Below are 19,444 nucleotides of genomic sequence, written 5' to 3'. Positions count from 1 at the left end.
TCACAAAGCCCTTTTACTCTTTCCAATTGTTGTGGTGTTGCTCTAAAGAAGGTGTTGCTCTTTGTATCCTCATAATGTGCTATCATTTCCTCCGTGAAAATTGACCGCGTAACAAGTTGTTTACGAGAACAAAGCCCTTTGTACCATAAAAATTGATTTGGTTCTAAATATGAAGATACAATACATACCTTTTGTAACAGTTGTACACCATGTATATCAAAATATTGCTCTATCTGAAGTATCCAATTTATCGGATCCTTTCCATCAAACTTCCTCATCTTGTTTTTTCTTGATTTTAGGAGCTCTACTTTGAAATGACTGTAACTTTGTACTTTGGGATCTTTAAGTTATGAAATTGTGACATGTAGTAGCCCTATGTGTCCTCTTTCCAATGCCACCAGTTTGATCCAAATTGGATTCTCCAAGAAAGAGTTATGCACAATCTCCCAAGATGACCTGATTATAGGCTAGTTCAGTAGAGCGAACTTGTACGACGTGCCATGTATCACTGTTTCAACCTTTGGATCTGAAAAATGCATACAAGAAACTACAGTCCGTCCTCTTTCTGTACCTTCTGACGAAATTTCAATCTGATCCCCAGAGAGAAAGCTATAACAATTTTCCCCAGGTCACCTGTTTTGAATGCAATTCAGGAGTCTGGAAAAAGACCAACTTCCTCAGATCATATCTCTGCAAATGCGAAATGCTCTGAAGTTTGGACCCAAGGTTCAACGTGATTTCTTATCAAATGGGTTTTTTTTGCGACTTCTGAAACGTCACAGAAAAAATTTATAGCGAAAATTCCACGATGACTTGTTTGGAGCAGCGAAACCCTAGAATCCAAAGCTCTGATACCAAATGTTATGAAACCAGCTCAAGAAAAGATAGAAAAGATAGATCAACGCCTTAGAATTCAGCCTCTTCGAGGGGGCAACCTCCTTTACATTACATAAATGAACAATTCTTGGATGATACAAATGAAAAGACCTCCTTTCTATATATAGGAGTCTAAGGGGTCATAACATAATCAGAGCCGAGATAACAATAATAATGTAAGGGCACAATAGTAACAATAGTGGGCTTCTATGGGGCACAATAATAACAATATGGGCACTACATGGGTACATCAATATAATAAGTGGGTTATACTAATAACAATAAGGGGTTACACTAGTAGTATAGGGGCCTAACAAACCTCTTAAAAAAACAGCTTATATGTGGGATGTTGCTGCATATTATCTCCTCCAATGCGTTTTTCATCATCAATCTGCTGCAACATAAGACGAGAATAAAACTTTGTCTCTTCAAAATTCCAATCCCTAAAAATTTCAATTATGTGTTCATCAGTGATGTTGTCTTCAACATCCATTTATGCAGCTTCTATGCAAACCTCATTTAAACATGGTGTTACAAACCATACTTCACAGAAGTTTAACACTTCTTTATAATCGTTTTGTGTACTTGCACACTGGAAATCAATGTTAGAATTAAAAATATTTACAGAACCAAATTGGTTATGTTCCTTCTGCTTTGTAATAAGAGTTTTTTATTTTTGCGCTTCCTTCCTCTGCATCTGATTCTTTTTTCTCTTTGTGGGATTACTTCTTTGCCTCTGCCTCTATCTCTGTCTTTGTCCTTGTCTCTATTTTTGTTTCTTTCACTTTTGTCCTAACTTGTGCCAGACATGTTGTTTTCCACTAAGTCAAGTGAGTTTTTCTCATTGAATAACATCATGTCTATATGATGTTTTTCATGCATCATTTGCAACTATTCATCATTAGGTAACAAATATTTATCAAACTTTACATCCGCGAATCTAATTGTTGGATTCACCATAACATTTAGTTCTCTAATGACAACTTCATTGTCATTAACAAGCTATGTTGTTGGATTCACCAAATTGTCATCATCAAGCTCTGTTGCTTGATTCACCAAATTTTCATCAGCAAGCTCTATTGCTAGATTTACCAAATCTTCATCCACTTGCAGTTGTGCATAGCAGGACTCAACAAACTTTTCATCTCGATGTAGATCTATTGTTATAGATCCACCTTCATCTTCAACTTCAATGCTCCCCCTTACACCAAAACTCCTCTCAAGGGTATCCCAAGCCTCCTTTGTTGTCTTGGCATCTGAAATCAGGGAAATAATGTTGTCATATTCTTTCATGCATTTGAATGCAAAGACATCCTTTTGCTTTTTCTCTTCCAAATCTAAAACGATTTCAAAAATTCCAAATTTTGCTTTGACCTTCTCAACCTCTTGGCTTTTCCCATTTGCCGTGACTCAACAAGCAAATGAATTTGCAGACATAGAAGTTGCTTATTGTTGCACCTTTGTAGTGGCTTCTTTGCTGATTAGCTTCCACAAAATAAATACATCTATAATTTTTTTATAAATACTTAAAAAAAAAAATTATAATTTTTTTAAATGTTACCATTCCACGACTAATTTCTGATCCTTCTTTTCAATAAACCCTCTTTAAACCAACAACTTTCCTTTCCCTTTAGAAAAAAATTATGAACAAAGCCCTTTTTTTAAACCATACATGAGCATTCTTAAAATAATGCTCTTGAAGTCCTCCTTAGAAAAATAGTGTTCATGAAGCCTTTTAAAAATTCACATATGCCTTTTTTTTTTTTTAATACACTTTAAAGGAAACTTTTAATGTACCTTTTTCATTCCAGTCTTTAAAAAATAAAACCATTCTTTATGAATTTTTAAGAGTAAAAAAAATAGCATTCAAGAACCTCTTGATCGTTGGCTTTCACTTTTGGTGTGTCGTGCTCGCAATAAGATATGTGGTCGTCATATTTGTTTTTCAAACTTCTACGACTGTGTTCGCTCTTGTGTATGAAGACACACTATATTTAATTAGGGAGATATAGATATAACCACTCCTGTAGAATAAAAACATACTCTTTTACGTAGAAAGTCACGACTAAGACAAGTAGGAATTATATTTTCCAACACCTCCCTTAATGACCACTTGTCTCGATATCAATATGCAAGATTTACATCAGGTCCAATGTAGTAATTACACCTTGTACCTTGTTTATGCAATTGTAGATGTCCATATAAAGGAATTACCATCTACTAGAATGCATGGCTTCCCAATCGTTGCAACCGCCAGTCTACTACAAAGTCCTTCACATACATGGTTCATCCAACCTCTCGACGAACTCCCCCTAAATATAAAATTTCACCTCATGGAGTCTAAAGCCAATACGGCTCACCCAAGTGTATCCATCTTGCATGATACACTCTTCCAGGGTGTTAAAACTCTCTAACAAAGGGAACACATAACAAAGGTTATGCATGCCTCTTCCAGTCTTACAGCAGGTACATAAAATATTTCAAGGACCACAACTAACCATTACAAAACAATATATGACATGCAAATTTGATCTAATTACAATATGTGACTCATAATACACCATGATCATAAGTCTATTCCACAAACTCACACAAAATTTAAATGGTTGTCCATCATCCTTTAATCGTTATTGATGCTCCTTTCCCCCATCTTTTGAAATTGTTCACATCTTGGGCATCTTTGTCCTTGTCAATAAATATTGGAACTCCATGCTTAACAAGTGATTTGTTAGAGTCGCAAATTCTAACAAAATAACTTTACCTACATTAAGTTAACTAGGCTCAATAATTTTATCCATGATTCCAAGACATAAAAAAATAAACTTTCATATTAACAAAACATCACATTTCTCTATCTCTGCCCACAGATAATTTTAGATCACTATTTGAAAAAAAATCACATCACAGTGAGCTCTCCACTTAGGTGAAACTGCACACTCATTCTACCACAGTCAGTGCTCGACCATTGGCTGATCCAAGTTGCACAAATCCAGCCTCAGGCTTGCTTCAAGAATGTTGATATCATCTTTTAAAGATTCACGTAGGCAAATGAATCAGCACTGTGGCAGGCTCCGTAGGCAGACTCCATCAGTTCTTCTCCACGAACATATCTCTCTCGTTGATCATAAGTTGCAGTCGCAGCTCCTCCTCCAATCAAGCCGACTAAATTAAATTTTCAACCGTAGTAAATTCTCGCACTTGTTATGCGCTAGATCTTGGTATTTCCACCACTGGTGTCCTCACACCAAAACAAATTGTGAGAGAGCCTCCACGATTCATATGTCAAATCCACACTTCCACTGCATAGATTCATGATAATCTGGGCTCATCCATAATGTGGGTCGATCCACACTTACTCTCTACACCAGAGGATTCGCTCGCAGATCTTAGGCTTGATCTGAGCAAATCAACAAGCCTTCAAACCTCTCGGCTCATCCACAATTCTGCTGTGCAGATCCCAGTAGCTAACTCCACCTTCTCACTCGCCTTTCTGAAGACTGCGAATATGGTTTTCATTCAGAGGCATAACCACTTGCATGCGCTGTCATGTGGATGGTCCCAACTCACAAAAAACATGCAGGCTCACATTGGCTACATACTGCATAAACACCCTAGCTCACACTGTCTCACACTAGCGCATACGCTAGTTCATATTATGAGACAAGGCTCACAAATGTCGGGTAGCTTCCACCACTCCTCAAGCTTTGAGATTAACGAACCCAAAAAAATCCCAAAAAAAATAATAAACAATATAATTGGTCCATCTCTTTTTGGTACTAACATCTCTTAACCACCAATGAACAAATAAACATGCTTTAGTCTATTCTTCCATCAACACAAATATAAACATTTCATTCTGAATAAACACAAGCCTCAGTGATTTTATTTTTATTTTTCATTTGAAAAAATGATTTGTTCAGAGATCGCTCCAAATGGGGACTGGCGATAATTTCCAGAATAAATTGCACAAAATATTTATGACAACACTTCAATGGCCTTCACGCACAACATCATCAGCATCATGCCTCTTGCACACATCTCCAAGACACATCTCAATTGGATTCCTCTTGAATAAGCTCCATAGCCACTTGAGCAATCAAAATGTAGATTAGTCCTTTCATAGACACTAAATCCACCCACACTGGACTGTCACACCACTCATGAAGTCTCTGCAATTGTTGCTGGAATCCCAATAGCCACACGTGTCTAGCCAAAACAATTCTTCAGCCACACCACCGAACCATGCTCTCACGTTGGAACAAATTTAATTCAAAAAGCTTTCAACGACCCTCCTCACGCGGCTTGCACTCCTCACACAGTCACCATCTCCCCCATGTAGGTGTAGCTCATCCCACTTTCATTGCGCATGAAAAGGCACCAACAAGAACCATCGTCATTGTGGGAAAAGTTGTCGATCTGTTCCAACGAGCAATCACTCCCCCAACCTTCACCAGATCGATCAACCGTTGTGAACACAGATCGCTAAGGAGATTTTTCTTATCAGGAAACAAGGGAGAATATTTCTCCACAGAGAAACATTGTCTCTAATCCGATATGATCCTCTTACGATCGAGGGCTCCTGTAACAATCCAAGGATGGGCAAACCAAAAAACAAAATAGAAAAATGAACAAACAAACTCTCTATTTCCCTTGGCCCAAGCCCAAATGAGCTCTGATACCAAGATAAAATTTGATAGTGAAAAACTATTCATGTTGATCAATTATGATATTACATATATACAAGAAGTGGTGTCTCACAATTGGGAGACTATCTTGGAAACACAATCAGTTGGCTAAGAGAATATCTCAACCACACACCAAACTAGGGACATATAGATATAACCACTCCTATAGAATAGGAACATACTCTTTTACATAGAAGGTCACAACGGAGACATGAGACGATTTTCACAGTTTCTTCTTAGCTGAGTTGTGAATAAGACACAGTGAGCCCTTTTTACAGGTGCATAATTGCACTTTCCTCCTAGACCTCTCACAACTCTTGCTTCTTCTTTGCGAGCTTAAATTTCTTTTGAAGCGTTGCTCTCTCTAGAGTCTTATGCGACCTAGTGCTCTGACACCATGGCAAATATTGAGGAGAAAAACATGTGGAGAAGAGGATTACTCTTCTTAGTATTACGAATCAGTTAAATAATATTACATTGGAAACATCAGTAATAAAGGATTAGAGTGAAACTCGACTAAACTGGTCTAAGTGAAACTAAAGTAGGACACTTGGAGGGACAGTTTTGACACCTAACAGGTGGTTGAAATTATATTCTCCAACAACGAGGCATATGGAAATGCCTTCATTTTTTCTAAAAGGTAAGCGCTCTGAGTGTTCTCTTCTATATGTGCTCCTTTCAAGTCTCGTGTGAGAGGAAGATAGCTTCCATGTTGTGAGAGAACATGTTAATTTTAGGTATGTTCTATGCCTAGACCAGTTTATTTCAATTTTCACAGTTAGATCAATATCTTTTCCAGATTGGAAATCACATCAACATTAAAGTAAACTGCATATAGAACATAAACATAAATCGCAGAAGACAAGCCAAGACAAGAGGACACAAGATGTGGCGCTAGCTAGGGACAAACCCCAATGTGGGGAAATGCTTGATCAATTCTTCTTATATGTTCTTTAATAATTTAGCAGAGAGGGAGAGAGAGATAGTACATTTAAAACAGAAGTTAACACTTTGACTTATCTAGATAAAAGCATAGATCATCTTTAAGAAGATGATACATGAGATCAGTTGAAGACATGCTGCTTCAACTGATTCTCCAATGTGACTCCTTCACCTATAATTGTGTTGCATTTCGTCATCATGCTACACCTCACCGTGCAGCACCATGTTGCACCCATCATCACTATGCTACATCTCATCATGCTTCATTAATCACGACTATACCCATCACTGTACTGCATTATGTGCCATTGCTGCACCATGTTGCCATACTGACCTATGTGTTGGTTGCATATTTATTGCTTGTTGTCCCTAGTTTGCTTGTTGTCCCTAGCATGCTTGTTGTCCTTTGCATTCTTGCTGTTGTATGCTAGTTGTCCCTTGCATGCTAGATCTAACATTGCATGCTTGGTGTATTTTCTGCCAAGTACCATACAACTATCCCAATGTTAGTTAGTTGTTCCTTGCATGCTTCTCTCCTTCGAAGATAGATGCTTGGGTTGTTCCGGCAGTTTCAGCAATTTCTGGCAATTTTGGCTATTCTTGGTAGTTCTGATAGTTTCGTAAATTTCGGCTATTCTCGGCAGTTCCTACAGTTCCTGGCAGTTCCAGCAGTTTCGGCAATTTCAACAATTCTGGCTATTCCCGACAATTTCAGCAGTTCCCTGCAATTCTGATAGTTCTGGCTTTTCCCGACAGTTTTGACAATTCTAGCTTTTCCTCACAGTTCCAACAGTTATGGCTTTTCCCGACAGTTTGGGCAGTTCCCTATAGTTCCGGTAGTTTCGGCAATTCCGGCTATTCTTGACGGTTCCAAATTCTACCCTCTGGATTAGGGTAGCGTTATCCCTTAGGATCTCTCCTCCTACTAAAACCCAAAGGCAAGTAGAGAGGAAGAGATCCCAAGTGTGTTGAAATGACTTGAAGGCCACCTATATTTATACTATAACGTTGAGCACAAATGGGGTTTATTTGGTTGCTGGCTAACCTTGATGAATTGTCCCATAACATAAATAAATTCATATCTCCATGAATACTTATCAAAATCGAATGATATTTAGATCAATCCTACACTTCTCGATGAGAGGGATCCAAGAAAAATACCAGCTTCCATTAATAAGATGACCCACATGGAGTTTGGCCCTAGTTTCCAATTTTAATACTCCTTCTCAACTAGGGAGAACTCCATCTGCTAATCCGTATGTCTGACTGTACTATCTCTACCATCAGTGCACTACACTGCTCTGCTTTGCTGAGTTCTTCTATGCTCTGTTGTGCTCTACTCTTCTCTGCTGAACCATGAAGAAGAAGAATTGATCGAGAATGTCTCATACCATTCTCTACTGACCCGAAGTCAGTTTCATCTAAAGACAGTGTGTCATATCACTCTTACTGGCCCGAAGTCAGTTTTATTGATCCCAGATCAATATCATAAGAGAGTGTCTCAAACCACTCATACTGATCCCAAATCAATTTTGTTGATCTTAGATCAATGGAGGTCATCCTAGCATAGGGAGTACGGTAGATACATCGATGTGTCCATTGATAGTACTACTATGATCCCTAACCCCATTTCCCTGCTCATTGATCAAATGAGAGGTACTTCCCATGAGTCCCACACTGCATGGGTAGGATGCCTCGATAGGAGAACTAATCATCCTGTCCACATGAGAACGAATCATCCTGCCCCATAGTCACCGTGGGAGAACTAATCATCCCGACCCACAGGAGAATTAATCATCTTGTTTCACAGTTGCCATGGGAGAACTAATCATCCCAACCCACAAGAGAACTAATCATCTCGTTCCACAGTTTCCACGAGAGAACTAATCATCCCGACCCATAGGAGAACTAATCATCCGATTCCACAGTTTGCACAGGAGAACTAATCATCTCGACCCATAAGAGAACTAATCATCATGTTCCACAGTTGCCACAGGAGAACTAATCATCCCAACCCACAGGAGAACTAATCATCCTATTCCACAGTTGCCATGGGAGAACTAATCATCCCATCCCATAGGAGAGCTAATCATCATGTCCCACAGTTTCCACAGGAGAACTAATCATCCTAGCCCACAGGAGAACTAATCATCACATTTCACAGTCGCCACAGGGTATCACAGGGGAAGGTTGAACCTATCATCCTATACATGGCGCACCACCAGGGGAGGGTGAGTCGCCATGTGGTCATATGTTTCTCCAGTAAGTACGCCAAGCCCCTTAGAGCTCCCAAAGCTCAATGCATGCAACATGTAGGACCCTTATAAGAAGGTCTCTCAATGACTCCAAGTCATTCAAGAAAGTCACAGATTTGACCTTTCCCTGGGGCTTTGACAAAATGTCTGCCACCTGTACATCAATCTCAATGCGATGGAGCCTCCTCGCTCATCGGCTTACCATATCCCAGATAAGGCAGTATCTGACGTCTGACTACTAGAGCAATCATCGAATACGGGATTCCTCAATAATCAAATCCCCCCTCTAGTTGTCACAGAGAATCACAGTGGTATTCATCATGTGTACAAATAGCTCAATTAAGAGCTTCTGCAACCATGCAGCTTGAATCACACGAGATCATACTCATAGCTATGTATTCGGTCTCGGCAGTGCTTATAGCAACCGACTTCTTCTTCCTGCTCATCCATGATATCGAAGAAGAATCCAAAGAGAACCAACATTGAGAAGTGCTCTAGTGATCCTCCACATTGCTTGCTTAGTTAGCATTCGAATAATCATGCAGTTTCATATTTTCGGAAATGTATCTCAATCCATGAGAGATTGTGCCCCGAAGATATCTCAGAATATTCTTGGCACCAATCTAGTGAGCCTCAACCAAATATGAGCTCACCATGCTAACTACAAAACATGTGTCCGGACGGAAGTTCACCAAGAACGTCAACGCTAATGAGTTTATGAAACTTAGAGGCATTTCCCAAATTTGGTCCGACATCAGTAATATATAACTTCTGAAAGTTAAGATCCTTGAGGTAGTCACAGGCTTGCAATTTACCATTCCACATCTGGAATCCAACTCCCTCTTACTTCTGCAAACAAGAGGGTCTGCACCTGTCAGAAATAGGTCATCCTCATAAAGTGCTGGTACGAGAGGTCTATCATCCACAACCTTCAAACAATGGTTTGGATTGGCTTCACTCTTAGTGAATCTCAGCTTCATCGGATAGCTATCAATCCTCTCATAATACGCTTGGGGAGTTTTGCTTCAAGCCATAGAGGGCTTTCTTCCACCTGCATACATACGATTCCTTATCATCAATCTCAAACCCCTCGGGTTGTTCCAAACCTGTGGACCTACTACATGAGGGGAATGGTCCCCTTGGAATATTTTCCTTTGGTAGATCTCAGACATGTACTTTCATGCTCTTTTTTAATTCAGGCATCCCTGTCACCATTTGACTCACAGACCTTCGGTGCTATGTGTCAATGGAAATGGTCCCCAATGGACTTCCTGCAACTTGATACAACCCTGAACTTAAAAAAATCTTTGAAAATTATATTTTCAAACACGTACCTTTCCATCGATGAGTGCCACCACATAACCTTTAACTTCCATTGCTGAAATGGACACCAAGTTCTTCTTGCGATCAGGTACACAAAAGATATTTTGTAAATGAATCGAGTTACCCTCATTCAATTGAGGGGTAACATTCCCTACACCCTTTCCTAGATAGGTGGCATCGGCTCCAAGTATAATTCCACGATTGTTTCCATCTCTACCAAATTAGAGAGTGCACCCTTCTATCCGATGAAGTGCCTTGATTCTTCATAACTGGGGTTCCTTGTTTTCTTTGAAGAGTTGGCCATTTCCTTGATGACCTGCATTACTTGTCATTCCTTTGATCATTGAAGATGTCCCTAGAATGATTGTTATCTTCATCAAGATATGTGTCTCTACCATTCGGACACTCCTTCTCATAATAGCCAAACTTATTGCAACCAAGGCATCTGCCTCTCCTTCCACCCTTAGATCCGGACTTCCCAATGAAGTGATCTTTAGGTAGGCCATCAAAAACTTCTGCTACACCATTATGATAATATTCTCTGCTTCAACTTCACCCTCGATGAATTTAAAGAGGGATGAGGAATCCACTGATCCTTTTGTCCTTTCCCAACTGTCTTCGGTGATTGCTTTTTCACTCTTGCTTGGGCATTGTCTTCACCTCAACTCTGATACCATGTTAATTTTAGGTATGTTCTATGCTTAGACCAATTTATTTCAATTTTCACAGTTAGCTCAATATCTTTTCCAGATTAGTAATCACATCACAATTAAAGTAAAATGCAGATAGAACATAAACATAAATCGCAGAAGACAAGCCAAGACAAGAGGACACAAGATGTGGTACTAGCCAGGGACAAACCCCAATGTGGGGAAACCCTTGATCAATTTTTCTTATATGTTCTTCGTTAGTTCAGCAGAGAGAGAGAGAGATAGTATGTTTACAATAGAAGTCAACACTTTGACTTATCTAGATAAGAGCATAGATCATCTCTAAGAAGATGATACATGACATCAATTGAAGACATGCTGCTTCAACTGATTCACCAAGGTGACTCTAATTTGGAAAGTTTTAGTGTCTACTAAGAAACACCTAAACCCCTAGACTACTAGCTAAGTCTAGAACAATAGTTTAAAGAGTTCTCTACTTTTCCTATGTTCAATAAATTAAATAAGAGGCAAAGAAGCCTACCTATAGCCTTCGCTTGCTCCCTATTTCCCTTGATTGATTCTGTCACTCCTCTCCGTACTTAATCCGCTTGAAGAGTACCTGCACACAGTAGAAGACAACAAATAATCAAAGCATATGATAATGATCTATTGATTAAACATAGCATGGAATGAAGTACATGATACACATATGAAAGCATAAATGAATAACACAAACATGTGGAAAGGGCTTTGAACACTTTATCAGTAAAAGGAAGAGTTACAACCCATTGCTCGATTCAGCATCACTCCTCCAGTTCAATCCCATCCTCTCCTCATAACAAGCAAGACATTTTGACATCATTACAATACTTGAAATCAACTCAAGTCTCATACTAACAACATCTCCCTATAATTCAATAATTTCCAGCCCCTGATCACTTAGATGAGTGGTCTTTTTATAGGTGAACGAAGGAAGTTATGCCATAAATGGTGATAATGAATGCCCTCCCAAACTTAGAATTTAGTTCCATGGAGAAAGGGATAAAGAGATTGATGTTCCTTAACTCCCTTCCTCATCCAAATACGATCTCAAAGGAGTAGATAGGTTTGAGAAACTTCTAGAGGCATCCAATGGATAACGAATCTTTCAAACCCTCATGGAAATTCACTCAAAGTCACCCAGCAGAGGCCAAAGAGGGACCAAGTGTGCTGCATAGCACCCTATCAGTGCATGGTCTGCTTTGCAATGCACCCTAATGAAGGCCTGTCCATGCTGATCTTCTTAGAGGCAGTTTTTTGATGATTTTGGTCATGAAACTTCTTGGGAAGCTAGGCATTATGATGGTTGACTTCTTTAGAGCATGTAACAACTGAATTAGGGATTGATGGGCCCTAATAGTAATGATCTATAAGTTGGGGTTGATGTGCCCTAATGGATTTGTAACAGTTTCCCCCAAAAGCATGAAGTCGTAAAATATGTATGTCGAGTGTAATGCTTTATCATGTGGAGAGGAGGTTTCAAAGCGGAAGGTGACTTGCATCAATTACAATACATATATCATGATAATTTGATTTTTCTCATGAACTTGCTGAGGGAAGGCATACCCATGCTCAGCTTATAAACTTTCATTACATGTACAAATATAGTCATCTACAGATATAGACCCATGAATGGATGACCATGAAATGTAAGGCCATTGTACGTTTGATTTAGTACTCCTGAAAATATCGCACCCCGGATTGATGAAACTAGATCCAGGGTCTTCAATATCGTTCATTCTTTCACTCAAGTACAATTCTAACCATGTGAATAGATGTTTTCAAGTCGAACATGGGAAGACATTGTATGATTACCAACCAATGATGTAAGCCATTTAACAGACGTGAGAGGAATCATCGATAATGATAATGACCGTCAAGGTGATATAGTACATTTCGCATGTGTGAATAAATGATTTGATGTCGAACACCATACAAAGTCTTTCGGTTGAAGGCCAGTGATGTCAACCTATCTCCGGAAGCGAGAAACCTGCCATTGATGTATGCAAGCCTCAAGGTACTGAAGGGATGTTTCTAAGTCAACTTCTTGGATGATGTGCTGATGTTGACAAGAAGCGACTCATCATAGTAGGGCCTTAATGTATCCCACATCAATGACACAAAATGAAGTAAATGATTTTGGAGATGAAAATTTGACTAACAACACAATGTTCAGGAATGGCGGTCATGAAAATGAAGGTATACGGTATTGCAATGGATGAAGTTTGAACTGAATGACTTCTCTTGAACATGTCAGCGACACTAAAATGAATTGGTAGCATTGACCCAAAACAAAGTAATCGATGGTATGATAGACCAACGGTGTGATAACCATCAAGCTGAATGACCCAACCCACATAGTCACAGTGATGAGGTGAAAGTGTCATGTTCAAGAGCGACTTGCTACCATAAAATGTTCTCCTTTTTTCCCATTTTCCCTAGTCATTGCTGACCAGTACTTCTTTATTTTTAACAATGTTGAGGAGGATAACATATGCTTGTTGTATAATTCCACCCTTTGGGTGAATCCATCGCTACTTGATGCTTTAACGAGTCTAGCGAAGGTGAAACTCAGTCTTGTCTAGATGGACAAGTTTGTCACTATTTGATGTTTTTAACGAGTTTAACGACAAAGATAACTTTTCACTTTTCATGTTTAGAGAGTTTGAAAAGTTACAAAAATAAAACTCCACAAGTTATTTTTCATAAATTAATCTCTCAAGTCCAAAAAAGCGTAAAAATAATACAAGAGGGATATCATTTCCAATCCGTTAACGAGATAGAAAGGACAAGTGCACGACAATCTTTTCATATTTAGAGAGTCTGAAAAGAGCTTAAAGAGGACTCCATTTTGAGGAATGTGTGGTGTCTAGGATAGTAACTGGTTCTAGTGATGTTGGAACTTCTCAAAACATGTTGATTTATGTGAAGCAGATGGCTAATAAGACCACTCATTTCAACTGTTCCTCAAAAAGGGTAAAACAACCAAGTGAAAGCGTATGATTGGAGAAAGGGATGGTGGTGATGGGATGAAAAAAACCAAGGCTCATTTTATGAAAGAGGCTGATAGAATGGCAATAACGAGGGCTAAAAATGGAAATGGGTTCATTTTTACACAAGCTTGAACTATAGGGAACTATGCTTGGGTTCGATTTCATGTTTACACAAGCTTGAAATGAAAAACTATGCTTGGATTCAGTTTCATTTTTACACAAGCTTGAAATGAAAAACTATGCTTGAGATTGGTTTACATGCCCCCAGCATGATGAAAGGGAGAATCTCCTGTAACCAGATGGAAGTCGTTGCAGTGAAGCAGGACGGTTATCCAACACCTTTTGGCTTCGTTCAGATAGGGACAAAGGTGAATGGGGTGATTCCCTTCACATAACCTATAGGGAAACTTAACTTTACCGCTAGGTGCATGCCCCCTAAGCTTCATTACATTCACCTAAGTAGACTACTCGTGGCTATCAGGTGGATGGAATGAAGGTTCATATACGAGATCAAGTGAAAGACTCTACTGGGATTTTACAAGATCATATCAAAGACTTGACTTGGAACTTTTCTCTAGGGGAGCTTGTTTCATTTTTTAATGAGCTTGACACAAGACAAGGAACTCTGGTCATATTCTCTTTTTCATTTTTTAATGAGGTTGACACAAGACCAAGATCTATCCTCATGGGAGTTGTTTCATTTTTTAATGAGGTTGATACAGTAAAATAACTATCCTCATATCCTTGGTTTCATTTTTAAATGAGGTTGACACAAGACAAGGAACTATCCTCATACTCTTTGTTTCATTTTTTAACGAGGTTGACACAAGACCAGGAACTGTCCTCATATGTCTGTTTCATTTTTTAATGAGGTTGACATAGTAAAAGAACTATCCTCGTATTCTTTGGTTCACAACTCATAAGAGGTCATGAAGGAGAGATTTGGTTCCAATGCCCCTAGTACATGATGTACAACATCACTAAATTGACCGTCAGTTGATGTAGGTATGGAACAGGTTGCCACATAATTAACCCATGGCGGGGATGATACCATTGGTACAAAAGGACTAATTAGGGAAGATGGTTGATTGGAAGCCATATTTGGACCGGGAAATGAAAGCTGGTCAATAGTGATAATCCAGCCTTCATGTGGGAAACAAATCACTCAAAAGAGTGTTGAAACAATAGCTCCCATGCTATAAACATAGTTGCACCCTAGAACTAAATTGTAATCTAAAGGGCCTGGGACTACCATCACGTTCAGATAAACGATCTTTCCTCCCAAAGTAATAGGTAGCTATGGAAGGATCCCTAATGGTTTACTGGTTCCTTTGTTAAAAGCCAACAGATTCTAGGTAACTAGTACAAGTGATGGCAAATCGAGTGCTTGCTAAGTAGTTGAGGAAATGATACTCACTGATGCACCTTCATCTATAATAGTGCCCTCTACTGAATTTGTTTGGTTGGCCCTCTGCTAAATTTGCTTCTTCTTCTTCTTTTTCCCTTTCTCCTTCTTCTTAACCACCTGGTTACTAATACCAATACTTTCACTAGGCGAAGAGGAAGAAGGGGAGGAAGAAATGACTTAGGAAGAAGGCAAATGGTCAACCTTAGGATCAACTGGAGGTTGATTTTTTCCAGTTGGAGGTGTACTCAATTGTAGAGAAATCACGACATTTTGAACCAAGGAGGTTGAAACCAACGATACTGGCAAGTCAATGGTAAGTCCCAGTAGGGATAATGTAGCCATATAAGGAGCACCAATATTTCCAAAAGGAGGAATAGGACAGGATTCACATCAAAAAGAATTCCTTGATCAATGGACTTTGGATTTGTTGCCATATGTTTCAACCTAAGATCAACTAAGGAGCGAGCATGGAGGATGTTATCCGTTGTCAATCAATTTATTTTAATCAAAGAAACATAACAAAACAAAAGAGGGATGATCTAGGCAAAAGGTTTGCCAAGCAACTGTGAACTACAGAATACCTCCTGGCGAACCAAGAAGTACAGGCAAGCAATCTCCCCAAATGTTGTGCTCGGTGTGTCACAGTATACAAGGTAGTCGACTCGGTTACTTAAGGATGGATAGAAACCTAGAGTTTTCCCCCCATATATACCCGAAGGTACGTGGAGGCCCAGTCCGTATAAGCGTTGTCTAATGCAAAACCGCACAGTGAGAGCATTCCCATATACTTTACGTACTGTAACACCGCCCTATATAACTAAAGGAATGTGGACGAGCTATGATATACTCACGTACGCGGAATGAGGTATCACACTTGGGATGTATTGCAGACAAGTTAGCAACAACTCTGTTTTACAACGCTGTAATACGTCTCTAGCCTAAACCTCTAAATGTTTTTCATTAGGTGACAATGCTCCATTAGGTAATTTCAGATAAATTTTAAGTTGATCTTATTTAGAATTTTCCTTTCAAAGTTCGCCATGTGATGTATGTTTGCAATTCCTAAAATGCAACTAATATGATAAGCATTCTTTCCATTCAATTTAACAATGAAAATCCTTAGCTAGTAGGGATAGAGCAATCAGGTCTTTGACAAAGATCAAAGAGCACAACTAATGCAATTTCCATACCTATTCCTTTCAAGCATTCACAAACTACAATATGAACGATACAAGTTTTTCTTTTCAAATCCCTTAATATTATGATGAACAAAAAGGAAATATGCACAATCTATCAAAAAATCTCTTTTCATAAAACTGACGATTTTGCGACAATTTCTTTTCAAGGAAAGGAAGAATTTACAACACTTTTGATTTCAAAGAAACGAGGAAATACGACACTTTCGATGAAAATACAAACCATATGCACATATAAATTGTTGGGCTAATTTATTGACTAAATTAACACAAGTATTTAATTATCAATCCGGGTTTGTAAAACTTGGAGGAAAATCCACTGTATATGGACATCAGATATAATCAAGTTTAGAAGATAAAATTTGAATTAAGGAAGTACATATTTGTTATAGACATTTTTGTGCCTTACAGCTCTAAGCATGAAATGTCCATAAACCAAGGGATCCTAAGTCCCTAAAACTATTGTTCCTGCCCCTAAAGGAACAAGGTCAACCAATTACAGCTTCTCCCAGAAGTTCTCCACCAGAAACTGCTCAGAATCAGTCAAATCAGGATCATTTCAGTTGCTCCACTAGCTGCCTGCGTTGCATAGCACCCCAGTACACTAGCTAGGTGCGTTGCAATGCACCTAAATGCACTACCAGGGTGCACTGAGCGGGAAATGACAAATGGCAGTGTCATTCCGCGAGGTGGACAGACAATGGAAGCTTCCAGAATCTTCCCCAATGACACTTGCCTCACTGAGTTCGACCAAGGATGAGTAAGAGGCTCTCAGTCTCCAAGTGGAAGCAAGAACTGACAGAGAGAAGCCACAAGTCAAATCATAAGTTGACTTATCCTCTTTGCATACATCTATATATGGATCCCTCATCCCAGAGATCCAGAGGCTGGAATTTTGTACTTTGTAGAGAATTGTTGTTGGTTTTGAGATAGAAGTGCATTGGGTGATTTATGCTTTGTTGGAGGTGAAGAAGGGATTCCTTTGCTGGGAGGTTGATGCTGGATCGGGACTCACTTGGTTGTATCTCCTTCTGGATCTTCTTGTTATATCAATAAAACTATTTGAGTTTCTCCTACATGCTTGTGTATCAATGATGTTTTGTTATATTTGCATGTTTAGCTTAAATCTGATCCTAAGCTAGTTATGAATGTAAATCTATGTCTTTGTGTAGTTTTCCTCTTCTGTGATCTTGCAGGAACTTGGTGAAGCTGGGCAAGTAAGGGAGCAGGTAGCTGGAAGCTGTCAAAGAGGAGAGCGATTGGATCAACGGACTAGCGCAAGATACAGGTTAGTTCATCCTATTCCTCTTCGTTTACATTTCATAAAGAAGAATACGAAAGTAGTTTTCCTTGTTTGTTGCTAAGGCACTGTCACACCTTAGTGGGATAGGGGCGTTCTGAGTAGATATTTTTCCCAACAACAAAATGGCGACTCCACTGGGGACCGTGTCTAGTTAGTTTGTTTGTGTTTCTCTTGTTGTTTGTTTCATAAACAGAGAAGTAGCAATCGAACTGCATTTGCCATTATCAAATGCAAAGTAGCTGCTACTTCAATCCACTCATTGGATTTGTTTATGATTTGAACAGCTGATCCACAAATGCTCTAATTGCCCTTTGTGATAGCTCTTATTCCTCCTTTAAATCATCCCTCTGATTGTACTTTACTGATTGCTTTTGCTCGGCCAAAAACCATAGATTAAACTGCAAACCGTGGCCCAGAACCCAGATAGAAGTCTCGTTTCTGCCCCAGCGCAGGCTCTGTGAAGAGGTTCTGCATTTCAACGCAGGTCCCGAGAGGGCTACCTGCGCTACAATTCAGTTTCTCTGTGCAACAGGTGCGCTGATCAGCCTTTGCCCTGTGCAGCTGAGGTTCTTTGCTTCATTTTGTCCAGTTTTGTCTCTGATTTTGCAGCCAGTGATCATTGTGTGTACCTGTTTTAAAACCCCTTTTCTTTGCCTTAATTCCGCCTCCTTTGTACAAAAAGACTGTAGATGTTCTTTGTGTGTTTGTTACATCATTTACAATTTTCCATTGAAAGAGTAGAATAGTCATACTGTCGTCCTTAGATTTAGATCTGTCGTAAGTGTCGATTTTGATCTTAGGAGAAAGTTTGTTTGCTGTTGACAGTTGATTATACTTTTTACTTTTACCTTTGGTTTGAATTTGTCACTTTCTAGTGTCGAAACGAGTGTTTATTTCAAAATCATAAAGTGTCGTACTCTTCTCTACCTTTTGATTTCGAAAAGAAGCTTGTTTGTGTTTTTCACTTGAAAGCAAATTCAGATTTGTACATCAACTTTCTTTTTAGGCATCAATATTAAGAAAGTGAAAACAAATACATGCATATGTGCATTTGCATATTGATAGTCTGTTTGGCTTGATTTAGGAAAAGTGCATTTACAGTGTGCCCTTTGCTCTTTGAGAAAAGATTATGTCTTTCTTTTCCCCTTGTAGCTAGGATTTTCATTGTTGAAAAGAGATAAAAGGCTTGCTTATCATCTTTAGATTGCATTTAGGAATTACATCTACATCTCATGGTGATCCCAAAAGGCAAACTTCTAAGAAAGATCAACTTAAAATAAACTGAATGAATCTAACAACGCTTTGGAACTTAACGCACAACATAGAGGTCTAGGCTAGAGATGTGTTCCGGCGTTGTAAAGCCTGGTAACTGTTGTCCTCACTGATGGTTGGGTGATTCCTCCACTGTGAGACGATAAGTGCCAGTACGGACTTGTGCTCCCACGTACCATCGAGTATATATTGGGAGACCCCTATAGGTTTAAAACCTTTTATCCATAGGAAGCCGTGTCGGCCGCCCTACTGATCGCAATGCACCGAACACAGCATTCGGGAAGATTGACTGCCGTACCGTAAAACATATTCTGCAGTTTTGTGATTGGTTTGGTACACCCTCTACCTAGATCTCCAGAGCAGTCCCTTTCGTTCCTTTTCAGACTCCTTAATGGAAAAGGTCGATTTGAGCACTTGTCACTTCAGGCTCATTAAAAATTGAAGGAGACTAGAGTCATCTTTTGTTTTTTCTTGACTCTTAAAAACTGAAAAAACAAGTTGT

Source organism: Pinus tabuliformis, chromosome J (genome assembly GCF_031772625.1).
Source record: "Pinus tabuliformis cultivar Carrire ecotype Pingquan chromosome J, CPIR1, whole genome shotgun sequence".
Lineage (NCBI taxonomy): Eukaryota > Viridiplantae > Streptophyta > Pinopsida > Pinales > Pinaceae > Pinus > Pinus tabuliformis.
Note: the sequence above shows the minus strand (reverse complement) of the source record.